General features: G+C 38.9%; 1 protein-coding gene across 40 annotated transcripts in view; it reads left to right on the forward strand.

The window, feature by feature from the left end:
* The window catches only part of CLASP2 (cytoplasmic linker associated protein 2), a 145794-nt gene that overhangs the window by 44578 nt on the left and 89114 nt on the right, over positions 1-12102 (forward strand). The window lies entirely within an intron of this gene.

The following is a 12102-nucleotide window of genomic DNA, read 5'->3' on the forward strand; positions in this document are numbered from 1 at the left end:
GAGTGCATGCCAGTGCGAAAGCACGCGCTGCCTCAACCTCAAAGGCATTTCTCATACTGGTGTGAGTGCAGGTCTGGCATTGCCCTGCAAGTTGTGGAGGCTGCTGAGGAGAGCCAGCCAGGAGCCGTTCCTCGCTCTGGTTGCCGTGTTCCTTGGGGAGGATAATGCATCTCTGCCATTATCCCTTGGTAACCAGATTAGGCTGCTGAGGAGGTGGCGGCCGGAGTCGCCGTGTGCACATCGCGCTGTGTGCTCTCCGGGGTTTGTAGGCCAGCAGCTTCCACTGCTGTTTCCTCACCTTTTTGGCAGTCTGTGCTGTGTTACCCTGTGATTTCATAGGTGAGGGACTCCCTTGATCCTAGCTGAGCAAGGTAATTAGGATAAGGACGAAATTATCTGCCTAAAACAACAAATAGCCTTATAGGGAAGATCAGACATAGGTTTTCTTAAGATGTACTAAACATATTGCAGTACCAGACATAAGGTATTTGAGGGCTATCTAAAAGCATATAATCAGCTTTGTAAGAGGACATACTTGGTACACACATTTGTTGCACTAGGGTATACTAAGTATACTGTTCTGTATCATACAATGAATAAGCACTTCTTTATTTATTAGTGTATTTTTATGTAAATGGCATACAGTGTAATGATGTTTCATGGCTTGAAGCACTTGTCACATTTTAGGTGATAAAGCATATGTGACTGGTTTATAAATAGAAATTATCCTTCTGTCTTACTGCATCTGCATATCAAATTTTGTGTTTTGTCTTCTTTCAAAATACTTGATTAATCTATGCATGGTCCTAAAGCGTGAGAACAATTATCTTCCATTCCCTGATGTTCTTCTGAGGGAAGGCTGTCTTCCTAAGTCTTTAATCTGATTAACTAGTTTCTGTGAAGTGTGGGTGCTGCACAGCTTTAATATTTTACTTTTGACTCAAAAAGGGATTGGACATATTAAAGGCACAGAAGCTACAGTGATGTTTGAGACATTAGCTTGCTTTAAAATATATGTTATTTTAGTGCATGTGGATTTCTGAGGTGTATTTTTGATTTTTCTTACCCTCTGGTAGGAGACTTTTTAAACCAACAGAGCCCTGTGAATGCTGATAATAAAGCAATTGCTACACTGGCCTAGAAATTGGCCAGGCAGTAACTGTGGTGCTTTGTACCATTCAGAGCTGTCTCCTGGGGGTGGGAATATAAAGAGTAGCAGAAGTTTTTGTGTGGGATAGAAGTGTATCACTTATTACCCTTTCTGTTCTTGTTTGGGCCTATGTTTTCTTCACCTCACCATGCAGACCACATCTGCAGTGGTGTGGTGTCCTTTTCCTGGATTATGGAAGGGCTATGCAGTCCTTTTCCCGTAATTGCTCCCCACCCCTCCTTGTCTGTTATTAGCAGTTGGTGGGCACGTAGTTTGGGATGTGGTTTGGGACATGGCTGTGCCTGAGAGAGCAGGATACCGTGAGCTGCAGTGTGATTTCTGTTCCGAACCAGTGCAAAGCTTCTTGCCACAGCAAGGTCATATGCTATTCTCAAGATTAGCAGAGATTCTGAGCTGTGTTTTGTCTGTAGAGTGCAAGTACTGTTGCTAATGGCAGTCAAAGAACAGTGGGAAAGTGTAGCAGCTGAGTGGGAGAGGGAGGGAATGTGTAAACAAGCCAAGGGCTGTATGAAAAGACCGAGAGAGAGAATGGATGAATACAGCAAGGTTCAAGAGTGGCGTGAATATTAAAAATTATTCAAGGAAGAATTCAAAGTGCAACTCAGAGCATTTTTAATTTAAAAAACAGAGCTGCAAACATATGACAGACACAGTTGTTTTCTCAAAACCAGCATAGCTTCTAGAATGATAAGAGCACCTGATTTTTTTAATGTATTCTAGGGTAATAACTACAAGTTTTGTCTTCCTGTTTCTAACTGACATCTTCAAAATGTCAAAGAATTTTGTGGGTAGTGGTGATTGTTGTTGTTTTCATTAAACATGAAACATAAGTTCACTAAAAAGATTCCAGATATGTTTAATCTATCATCCAAAAGTGTTGGTTATCTGGAGTACTGGAGTCAGTTTTTATTAGCTTTTAAGAACAAGTTACATAATAAAAAAAATATTTTGGTGTTTTCCGTTATATCTGCATGTATTTGATTATTTTTTGGTGGGGGGTTGTTTATTTTAATTATTTTTTAAAATACATTTTGGGGGAAAAAAACCAAATAAAAAAACCCATTAAAATTGTGAACAGCCGCAGGAGAAATTTAAGGCCTACTAAGGGTTTCCTTTCATAGATGTTGCACGAATCTTCCACTTGACTGGTTGGATATTTGCCTTCCAGTGTTTATTTTCATCTTTGTTATCTATGAAATACCAGGAGTATTTCCTTACTGTTACACGTTATTTTTAATAAATACTGATGAGCAAGTAAGCTACGTTTCGGTCATTTCAGTGTCTGAAATGCCTTCAGAGGTGAAGGGTCTCCTTTAGTATTGACCTGAATCAGAAATTCCATTCTGTGCATTGTATTTATAAAAGCATCTTAGTTTTAAAGACTTGTGGTTTTGTCTGCTTTCTTTGCCCAGCTTGTTCATCAAAATGCACTTTCATAGCAACAGCTGGAAAGAGCAGTTGATAACTTGAAAATGCCTTTTGAAAACCAGCTGTGTGTATGTAGACTCTTACAAGAAGTAACTACAATTTAAAACTCACAGGAATTTCCCAGCTATATGGAGTGTAGACAACAAGATTTTCATGGTACCAAAATCTCTCTGGTACCTCTTCATGTGTATTTAATTGATGTGAAAATTCTTCTGTTCAACTGAGAAACACTTGAAAGCCCTCAAACTTCTTGGAGCCTGAGGAAAGGTGAGAAGGACTGAAGTTGTAGAGCATAGCTCTTAAGAGCCTGCAGAAAAACCTTACTTTCTTCAAATTAGATATTTTTGCTTTCATTAGATGTCAGGAGCTGCATGGTGTTCCATGATTGCCTAAGCAATGAGCATAAGTAGATTTCTATTTGACAAAAAATCCTTTTATCATTATGGATTGTTTTGTTTGTTGACCTGATAAAAGTCCTTTTGTCAATGAACTTACACAGTGTAAGGTTGGCTATTGAACTTAAAGGTCAAACTTCCTACATTTCTGTGTAGGTTGTTTTTGTTTAAAATTTCTTAGCATTGTCGAGTCGATTTTTACAAACTCATTAGAAACACTGTGAGGGAACAGTCTCTGTATATTATTTGGGAGTTGGGAGTTTGTGGGATCATGTTCCCACAAAATCAGAGAAATGGCAGCTACTGGAGCTGGCTAGCCATATACCAAGCACGTCAGGTTTTCCAGATCTGGTGTGAGTTTTTTAGCTTCTGGGGTGCTGGTGGATGAGAGGCTGGACACGAGTTGGCAGTGTGGGCTTGCAGCCCCAAAGCCCAGTTCTGTCCTGGGCTGCACCAAAAGCAGAGTGGTTAGCAGGGCAGGGGAGATGCTCTCTGGTCAGTGAGTTCACAGGAGGCCACAAAGATGATCAGAGGGCTGAGGGCTGGGGCACCCCTGCTGTGAAGGCAGGCTGAGAGAGTTGGGGTTGTTCAGCCCTCAGCAGAGCAGGCTCCAGGGAGACCTCACAGCACCTTCCTGTGCCTGAAGGGGGCCTACAGAAAAGCTGGAGAGGGATATTTTATAAAGGCATGGTGAATGGCTTTAAGCTGAAAAAGGTATATTTAGACAGGAATTTTTCACTTGAGGTGGTGAGGTACTGGAGCAGAGAAGCAGAGAATGTCCCATCCCTGGAGGAATTCACTGCCAGACCGGGTGGAGCTCTGAGCAACCCGGTCTGGTGAAAGGTGTCCCTGCCCATGGCAGGAGGGTTGGAACTAGACAGTCTTTAAGGTGCCTTAAACCCAAACCATTTTATGATTCTATGTTAAGAAGTCCAGTCTGAGGAGAGTTGGGCCTCTTAAAACCACCAGTTTTATTACCCACAAGTGAAGTGGCAGCACTGAGAGTAAAAGAAAGATAATTTGCCATATTTTCTTAATCTGTACTTCTGACTGTGTAAGGCAGAGGTCAGGTGGGACACTGAGCCAAAAGGCCATTAGCAACCCCTTTCATTCTGTGCTGTGGTCTGCATGTTTTCATGTGCAAATTCTATCGTGTAATTCCTAAGCTACATGGATCTAAAATGCAGAAAAATAAACTTCTCAATATTTCATCTGCTGTGTGCTCATATTGCACTTTCTGCTTCTAAGATCCATGTTTATCTGTCAATCCACCTTACTGTTTTACATTTTCAACATGCAAGTGGAGCTGAACATGCAGAAATCGGCCACACTAAAAACTAATGCAAATGTTAGCTGCTCTCATGATCTCTCTGATGGTAGACTTACATTCGTCACTGTCAAGCTCTAATAGTAAATCCCAATTTAAGCCCCCTGTTTCTCAGCCTTCTCATTGATGTTGCATATATCCTGTGCCCCTTCCCTATCACATATACTTGTGATGTATGTTAAAGATGAATGAACACAGCACTTATGGGTGCCTCTCTTACCCTTGCTGTGATGTAATTGATAGTTTGAAAATTCAAGTCATTAAGCCCAGGTGCTTCTGTGTCACTGAATGAAGTACTGGGAATGTCCTGAATTGCATAGTTTCTCAATGGATATCAGTTGTTTGACTTAGCTGCAGATAGGTAAATATGGTGGTTCTTTTTGCTACTTTTCTGAATTTACATGCATCAGTAATGCTAGGCATATTATTTTAGTTCATGGATAGTAGTTTCTAGATAAAACCCACTTTTGTGATAAATATATTAATTTTAAAATACGTCACTGAATAGATTCACTGATAATCTATTGAGAATTGGATGCTTGATGTATGACCAAAAAGAATTTGTGAAGAAAGAGATAAAATTACTTCTGGGGATGAAATAATAAAGACAGAAATTAAAACATGCCTACTGAGCAAAGACTGGCTGTTGGCTTACAGAGTATTTTAAATGCAAATAGTGGAGTTGATACTTCAAGAAGATACTTGAAGTGGCAGCTTTTTCAGAGGGCAGCTTGAGCAACTGAGTGAGGGGTTTGGCCACAAGTGAGTACAGGATTCAGAAGGGCTTCAATGGTTAAATAAACCATCACTTCTGGTAGAAATTAGGAGTCTTTTATGTAATGTGGCTCACAAAAATTTACCAGGTATTGAGTAAAAGTTCTGTTAGGGCTTTTTCTTTTTCTTTCTTTTTTTTACCATGTTTAAAAATGAATTACTTGCTTTTATTTTAATCAGTATTTCCCTATCCAGTGTCTGGATAGGGAAGCTCTCTGAGGGAGTAGTCACTCATTTAGCAGAAATCTTGAGTGCTCCAGAAGTTACTGTCTTTCTCAGCTTTAATTCTGGTATTTCATAAGAGAGCAAAACATTTATGCTATGGTAGGCATGTTTTACTTTGTGCTAAAATAGAGGAGTATCCTGTCAGTTTCTGTGTTACAGCTAGTGATTCAACCCGTGTGTTTAAAATGCCAAAAACTTTCAGTATTTGATTTCTTATGCAAGGCAGTCTATGTCCTTCTACACCTTTTTGCCTTCCCCCTGCCTAAAAGGCACCTGACATAGTCCAGATGTTGAAGAACAATAACATTATGTAGTTTGATTTTCAGCCTTGCTGTTTAGTCTTGAATCCTATTTTAGAAACTGACCTTGTCATGAATTCTGGAGATCCTCATTATCCTTTCTCTTCCCCTTTTACTGAGAAAATTGTGTGTTTGCTAATAGGTTGAAGACTACTAAGTGTTGATTCAGAAGGCCATTGAATGTGCCTCAGGAAGGATGTAAAGGCAGTGAAATTGATGATTTTTAAAGTACAGTGATGCTGATGGCATCTTCAGTTTTCAGAACATTTGCTGGGAAATGTTCCTTTACATTTGGGAAATGTTACACATTTGTAACAGAAGTCCATTTGCAAGAATTTAGGAAGGACTAAATTAATAATTCATTTAAACATGTGAACTGTGGTAATTTTACAGATATTGTAAAAATGCAAAATATGGCAAGATTTGCAGAAACTGTCTTAAAGTTTAATAGGTAAAAATTAGAAAAGTACTTGGGTTTACAGGAGATATTCTAGAGCTAGAAATGGGAATGAAGCTTTACTTGGGAGCAGAATTAGCTCAGTTGCTTATTTGAGCTTATTGCAGCTTTATTTGAAACCTGTAGTTAAGTCTTGTCTTTCATCCAGACAGTAGTAAGATAAACTGTAAGAATAACTTTTCCATGGAGTTAGGAAAATAGTACTGGAGATGTGTTCAATTTTTTTGAATCAATCTTTTTTTAACATAGTCCTTCATGAAACTGTGGACCAGAATAGATAAACTACTACTGTCTTTGGAATATGCCTGTATTACATGTGGATAATTATTTTGACATGTGCCATTGCCACTCCTAAATGTTTCTTTTTTTAAATGTTTGTTAGGTCTAGTATTTTCTTCCTCATTTTCCTTCTTTTATTTTGTCCTATTCATTGAGGGTCATATTTTAAAAGAGATCAAATGCATACAGCAGAACAGATCAATGCATACAGCTTCCCCCAAAAGCAGGTGTGAGCCTCTTTCAGTGCTGTAACTGATCAATGGACTGTAGGAGAGCTGTATTTTGCTTTGCTTGTTGGAAAATTAGGGGAACTTTATTAAAATTTGAGATCAGATCAACAGCAAAATCTAACTGATAAATATTTGCCTTATTCCTGCTACTGACTCTTGCTTCCTTTGCTCCTCTGCTCCTCTTACTTGCTGCCTTTTTGATTCTTCTTTTTTTTTTTTTTCTTTTTTTTGAAGACACTAGTTCACTGGAACTGCCTGAAAAAATAGCATGTTAAAGAATATAAGTTTATATACGTTTAAGAACTTTGGGGGTTTTTTGAACCAAGGTTTGTTGTTCTTCGAGCGCTGTTCTCATTGGTATTTTTTATTTTGTCTATCCTCTATGAGGTTACTGCAGAAAAAGGAGTCTCTTCTGGTAGGAGTTTGAGATTTTGTTGGTGAGCATCAGCATGTATTGCACAGAAGAGAACCATTTGCCAGCACTATCATTGGTACAGTTGCTTCCTTCAGGAAGGCAAAGAGGAGGAGCAAAGGAGTAAAGTTAAATTCATCAGTAATGGCCTCACGTTACTTCTGTGCCTCCACTGTTGTCCCAGGAAGAGCCATGCTCCATCACTGTGGGAAGCAGGCTTTTGTTTGAGCATGAGAATTTTTCTCCCAAAGTTTAGGAGCCCAATACCTGCTGTGGCACGGGGAGAATGCCAAGGAATGATGCCCTTATGGTACATCTGAAGCTTCTTAGGTGCAATTCATCTGTCCAGCCATAGGTGTCTGGTGTCACCACAGGCCCCCAGCTGGGTAATAATTAGCATTGACTCCATGATTCTCAGCAGGCTGATCAATCACTTTATTATTCTGTACTTATTAAGAAACCCATTGGCCTTGCAGACACTCAGGATACAGGTGGACCCAACTGGTCCTTCCATCCAAACACCATCACCACTGGCCAGTTAAGAAACCACCTTTGATAAACAAATCTCTATAACACATTCCACATGTTTAACAGCTGCAGCAAGTGAAGATAAGAATTGTTTATCATTATTTTCTCTGGTCTTCTCACAGCCTTCCCCAGGACAATGCCTGGGAAAGTTGTGCCTGTTGCTCTGTGTGCCCAGAGAGCTGCTGCCACTGTGTGGTGCCGCTGGAGGTGCCTTGCAGGATCCTCAGTAGCCACGCGGAATGAGTGGGTGTGACACAAGAACTGCAAGAGATCTGTGGCCTGCTGGAATGTCAGCTGGCTGCCAGACAGGATGCCCAGGACTGTCTAAACTGGTTTTAGATGACTGTGCTTAGGCAAATGAATCCTGTCCTTTGTGTCAGGACAAACAGATTTGGACTGTATGGAATGCCTGATGTGTAAGGGATAAAGTTCTCACTCAATGATGTGGGGCATTGGCTTGAAGTATGGATTAGAGGGATCAGCTAACTTGATGCATGTGTAGCGCTTGCGGCTTCATTTTCATGCTTGACAGAAGTGTTGTAGGCCACACCAGTTCATCTGGAATTGAGCTAATGATCCAGTACCAGATGTTCCAAGTAATTGATGCAGTCTATGTTTGTAAGTCACAGAAGGGAGACTGGGCTGGTGTCTTGGTAGGCACAGAATGGGAGAGTGACTAGGAAATTTAAGAGTTCATCTCCTTGAGGTTTTTCTGCTTAGGCAGGATTTTGCAATTGTCCTCATAAATATTTTGTGGTGTGAAAGAGGAAGTGTTAGCAGTAGGTAAAAACCAGTATTTGTTGGCAAAGCTTGTAATGATCAGTTATTGAAGTAGAATTGATACAACTGTTTTGAACAGAAGTCAGTTTAAAAGCAGTTTTATTAAATATGTAAATATTAAGTATACTGTGTTTTCTAGTTTGACTCTTGTCAGGCTACAGTAAAATACTGCAAGTTGGTATTTACAGCCCTAGTTATGTTAGACATGTAAGATGTTGCTGCTGAAAACTGTATCTGGATTTGCCTTTATTGCCAGCTTTAGTTAAGTTTTACTGCAGGGGATCCAGTTTTTTCACCCTCATGGTGTCACTTGAGGATCTCCTTTAAGTCAGTTAACTTTTGATTTCCTGCTGCTGAGTAGCACAGATAGAATATAGATCTTGTATTTGTACTGCTGTGCAGGTGATACTGTGTTTTATTTTTCTGTTATTGACTATGACTTACAAAATATTAGACATCAGAATGTCACATTAGTTATACGAATCTTCAAACCAGACAAGGTGGAGGCTTGAGTTGCAGTAACAATAAATGTATGCTAATTTAATCTTCTTTGAAAATGAAATATTTTTTCCCTCTGGATATGAAAAACTTCAGGTTTCTCCCTAGGAAGAAATTCGTTGTCATTAGATATATCTTTACATTTACTGGATACATAATTACCTTTACTGCTGTGTAGGCAAATCACAGTAAGTAGTTTGTTCTGGAGTTTAAAATATTGGGAGTACTAGAATGTTCTTTGAATATCAAGTTTCTTTATAAATGTTTATGCTTTGATCTCTCTGAATACTTCAGAAAACATACACTACACATTTGTGATCTGGCCCCCAAGAGTAATGCTGCAAGGAAGATAGCACATATATTTTGTTTATTTTTAGTTCAAATGACATAGTTTGTTTCTTAAGAATTTTAGTCTTTAATACTCTGTGATAGTGCAAGTTTTGGTCTGTCTGCATGCATTTAATCTTCAAATAACTTTGGTAAATCATAAGATCTGAAAGTGTGGTGGACTTTAGGTTCTGATGTGTCCTGCAGGTTGGTTTGGTGGGTTTTTACTGGAAAGATTTCTTAGACAGTTCTTCGGAAATTTTGTAGAAATGCACAGCAGTTTGTTGATAGCAGTTCACTTGGTGCACTGTACCTGCAGAGCATCCCCTATGAGCAGATATCTGCCCACCATTAGAAGAGAAAACTTATAATGCTCAGATCCTGAGTTCTAGCTTTGTGAAGGCAAAAACAGCCTTTTCTTGAATTTTTTTCTTCCCATGCTTTGAAGTTGTTCATCTGGAAGAGAGCTTGTTACCAGAGTAAGAGCATTTGGTGCTCATCAGGTTTCTTCAGGAGTTTTTGGCAGTACAAGATTCCAGGCTCTTCTCTGTACAGTGTGCTTACCTCCAAAACTCCCTATGCACTATGTTTTAAAATACTGTATATCAAGTACAGGAACATGTTGTGGGATTTAACAGAGGCTCAGTGTCTTTAGTTTATTGTGTTTGGCTTTTAATAAGTTCTGTGGGTTGCTAGCAATTCATACAGCTTTTTATATTTAGTACCTTGGAGCTTTGTTTTAAAACACTGTTTGGATAATGCTTTCTCAACTGTCAGGTCTATTTGCATACATAAAATTTATACTCTGAAAGTGTTAAAATGACCTAGAATGAAAATTATCCAGCCATTTTAGAATGGAAAAAGTTTTATCTATCAGATGGCTTTGTTTTGAAATACTAATTACATTTAGGCTTTTATGACTTCTCCTTATAGAGATATATTTTGCTTGTAGTCTGCCTAAAACTAACTTTAGAGGCACAGTTTGATACTGAAATACAGTGATCCCCATGCTGTGTGTTGGCTGTCAGGAGCTCCATCCCTGCTCCTCTGGCCAGCCAAAGGCTCGCAGTAAAGCCAGATTGAGCAGAACTGCTCCTTGATTATGCCCTGGGGAGCAGCAGTTACAACTGGAGCCGGGCTTCTCCATGCTGAAGTACATGGAAGTGCTTTTACAGGAGCTTCCAGCTAGAGCATCATTGCAGATGAGCGAGAGCACATGGAAGCTGCATTGTAGGGGATCAAGTATTGTGCTCTGTTTTCATGAAGTGCTGTAAATACAGACTTCTGGTTTTGGATCTTCATAGTGTAAAGCATATTTCTGAAAATGGAATGTCCCTAAAGATCACTCAGGATTTTGATGGTAAATCCTAGAGAAGTAAAAGTGTAAAGGCCTAAAAGGGTGGGGAAAACCTCTGGTTTCTTTAAATGACTGTGTGAAAATTTCCTGCTTATGTTTATTTAAAAAATAAACAAATCCAGAACAAAAGAGGCTCAGCTGCATTATCACTTCAGCGTTAATAGAATTCAAAACAGATCCTTTTCAGCCATTAATTTTACATGCTTATGGTACTGTACTGTTATTTTGGAACACTTCAAGTAACTGCACAGCAATTTTAAATTTATTTTAACATAAACCATGAAAAGTCTGGTTAAGAACAGCCATGTATCAGTGGCTTCAATCAGTTCTGTGTATCTTAAGAAAAATAGGCATTTATTTTAAAAAGATGAGTTTTATGTGGACTGAAAAACTGTATAAAACTATTTCATAGTGTAGATTTTTAATGCAGTGTTAACAATTGTTAAAATGTATGAAAAAATATTATTTAACTAGGCAAAGTAATTTGACAGTATTACCAAGAACATTATTTAATGTATCCTCTAATATACACATTGGGTCGAAACATTTGCTTTTGCATTTTTTTTCTGAAATTCTGTTTGCACATTTTGGGGTTGAGGAGTAACTTCTAAAATTACCCATCCTTGATACTCCTTCATAATGAATTGTTTGGTAAAAATGAAATTATTTCATCTGAGTCATTGGTTCCCAAAGTACACAGTTGTTTGGGGTTGTCTAGATTTTTGCTGATTAGGAGATTTTGCATAAATGAGCAAATGTTTAGTTTCTATTTTTAGGATTGTATTGCAGATAACTTTATTGTTTCAAAGACTTGTGCAATATTTGCATATCAGTGCAGCATTGTGGAGCTGTTGGGTAGTAGCATGAAAGTCTTGCCTGTTTCTTCATCAGATTTGAAAGTGTGCAGTGACAGAACCATTTTTTATTTGCAAAGCCTGTTTTCACTTTTAGTCTGTTTTCATGATTGCATACTCACGTGTCAGTGTTGGTCTGATCATGCTGTTCAGAAATCTGCAAGATATTTCTAATTTAAAATTACCTGTAATGCTGCGGGTATCCTAGATATTAACCCTTGCCATTTACCCTTCTATGACAGTGTTTAAGTCATTTCACTTAATCTGGCCTTTGTGCTAGTGCTTTTCTTTGCTCAAATTCTTGGTGTCTGGTTCTATTTAAGATAGTGAGAGTAAAAGCATCAGGAATCAAAATGTATTCTGGCTCAGCCCGTATGCTGAGCGGGAGTGCTGTTCCCATGGCAACACACAGGACAGTGAGGGGGAAGGCTGATGCCTTTTCCTCCCATTCGGAGAGTTTACAGATCCAAACAATTACTCTTAGCAAGATTCACTTAAAAATCAGTGTTTATAGGAGAGGAGCAAGTAATGTTAATGCAAATTGGTAGTATGCATCCATATTTTTCTTGTGATGGTTTGTTTCTTTGATCATGGAGGTTCATTAGTGCAAAACACAGCTTTTGGCAAATGCTAGAAAAACGTGCTAACTATAGCAGCAGTGATGTTGGACATGTTAAATGCAGGGTGTTGTGACGTTTGATGGTGCTGCCAGTGCTGCTGGACAAAACCTTGCTATACCCTTTAATGTAAGCTGCCTTCCT

The sequence above is a fragment of the Zonotrichia albicollis genome, chromosome 1 (genome assembly GCF_047830755.1).
Source record: "Zonotrichia albicollis isolate bZonAlb1 chromosome 1, bZonAlb1.hap1, whole genome shotgun sequence".
Lineage (NCBI taxonomy): Eukaryota > Metazoa > Chordata > Aves > Passeriformes > Passerellidae > Zonotrichia > Zonotrichia albicollis.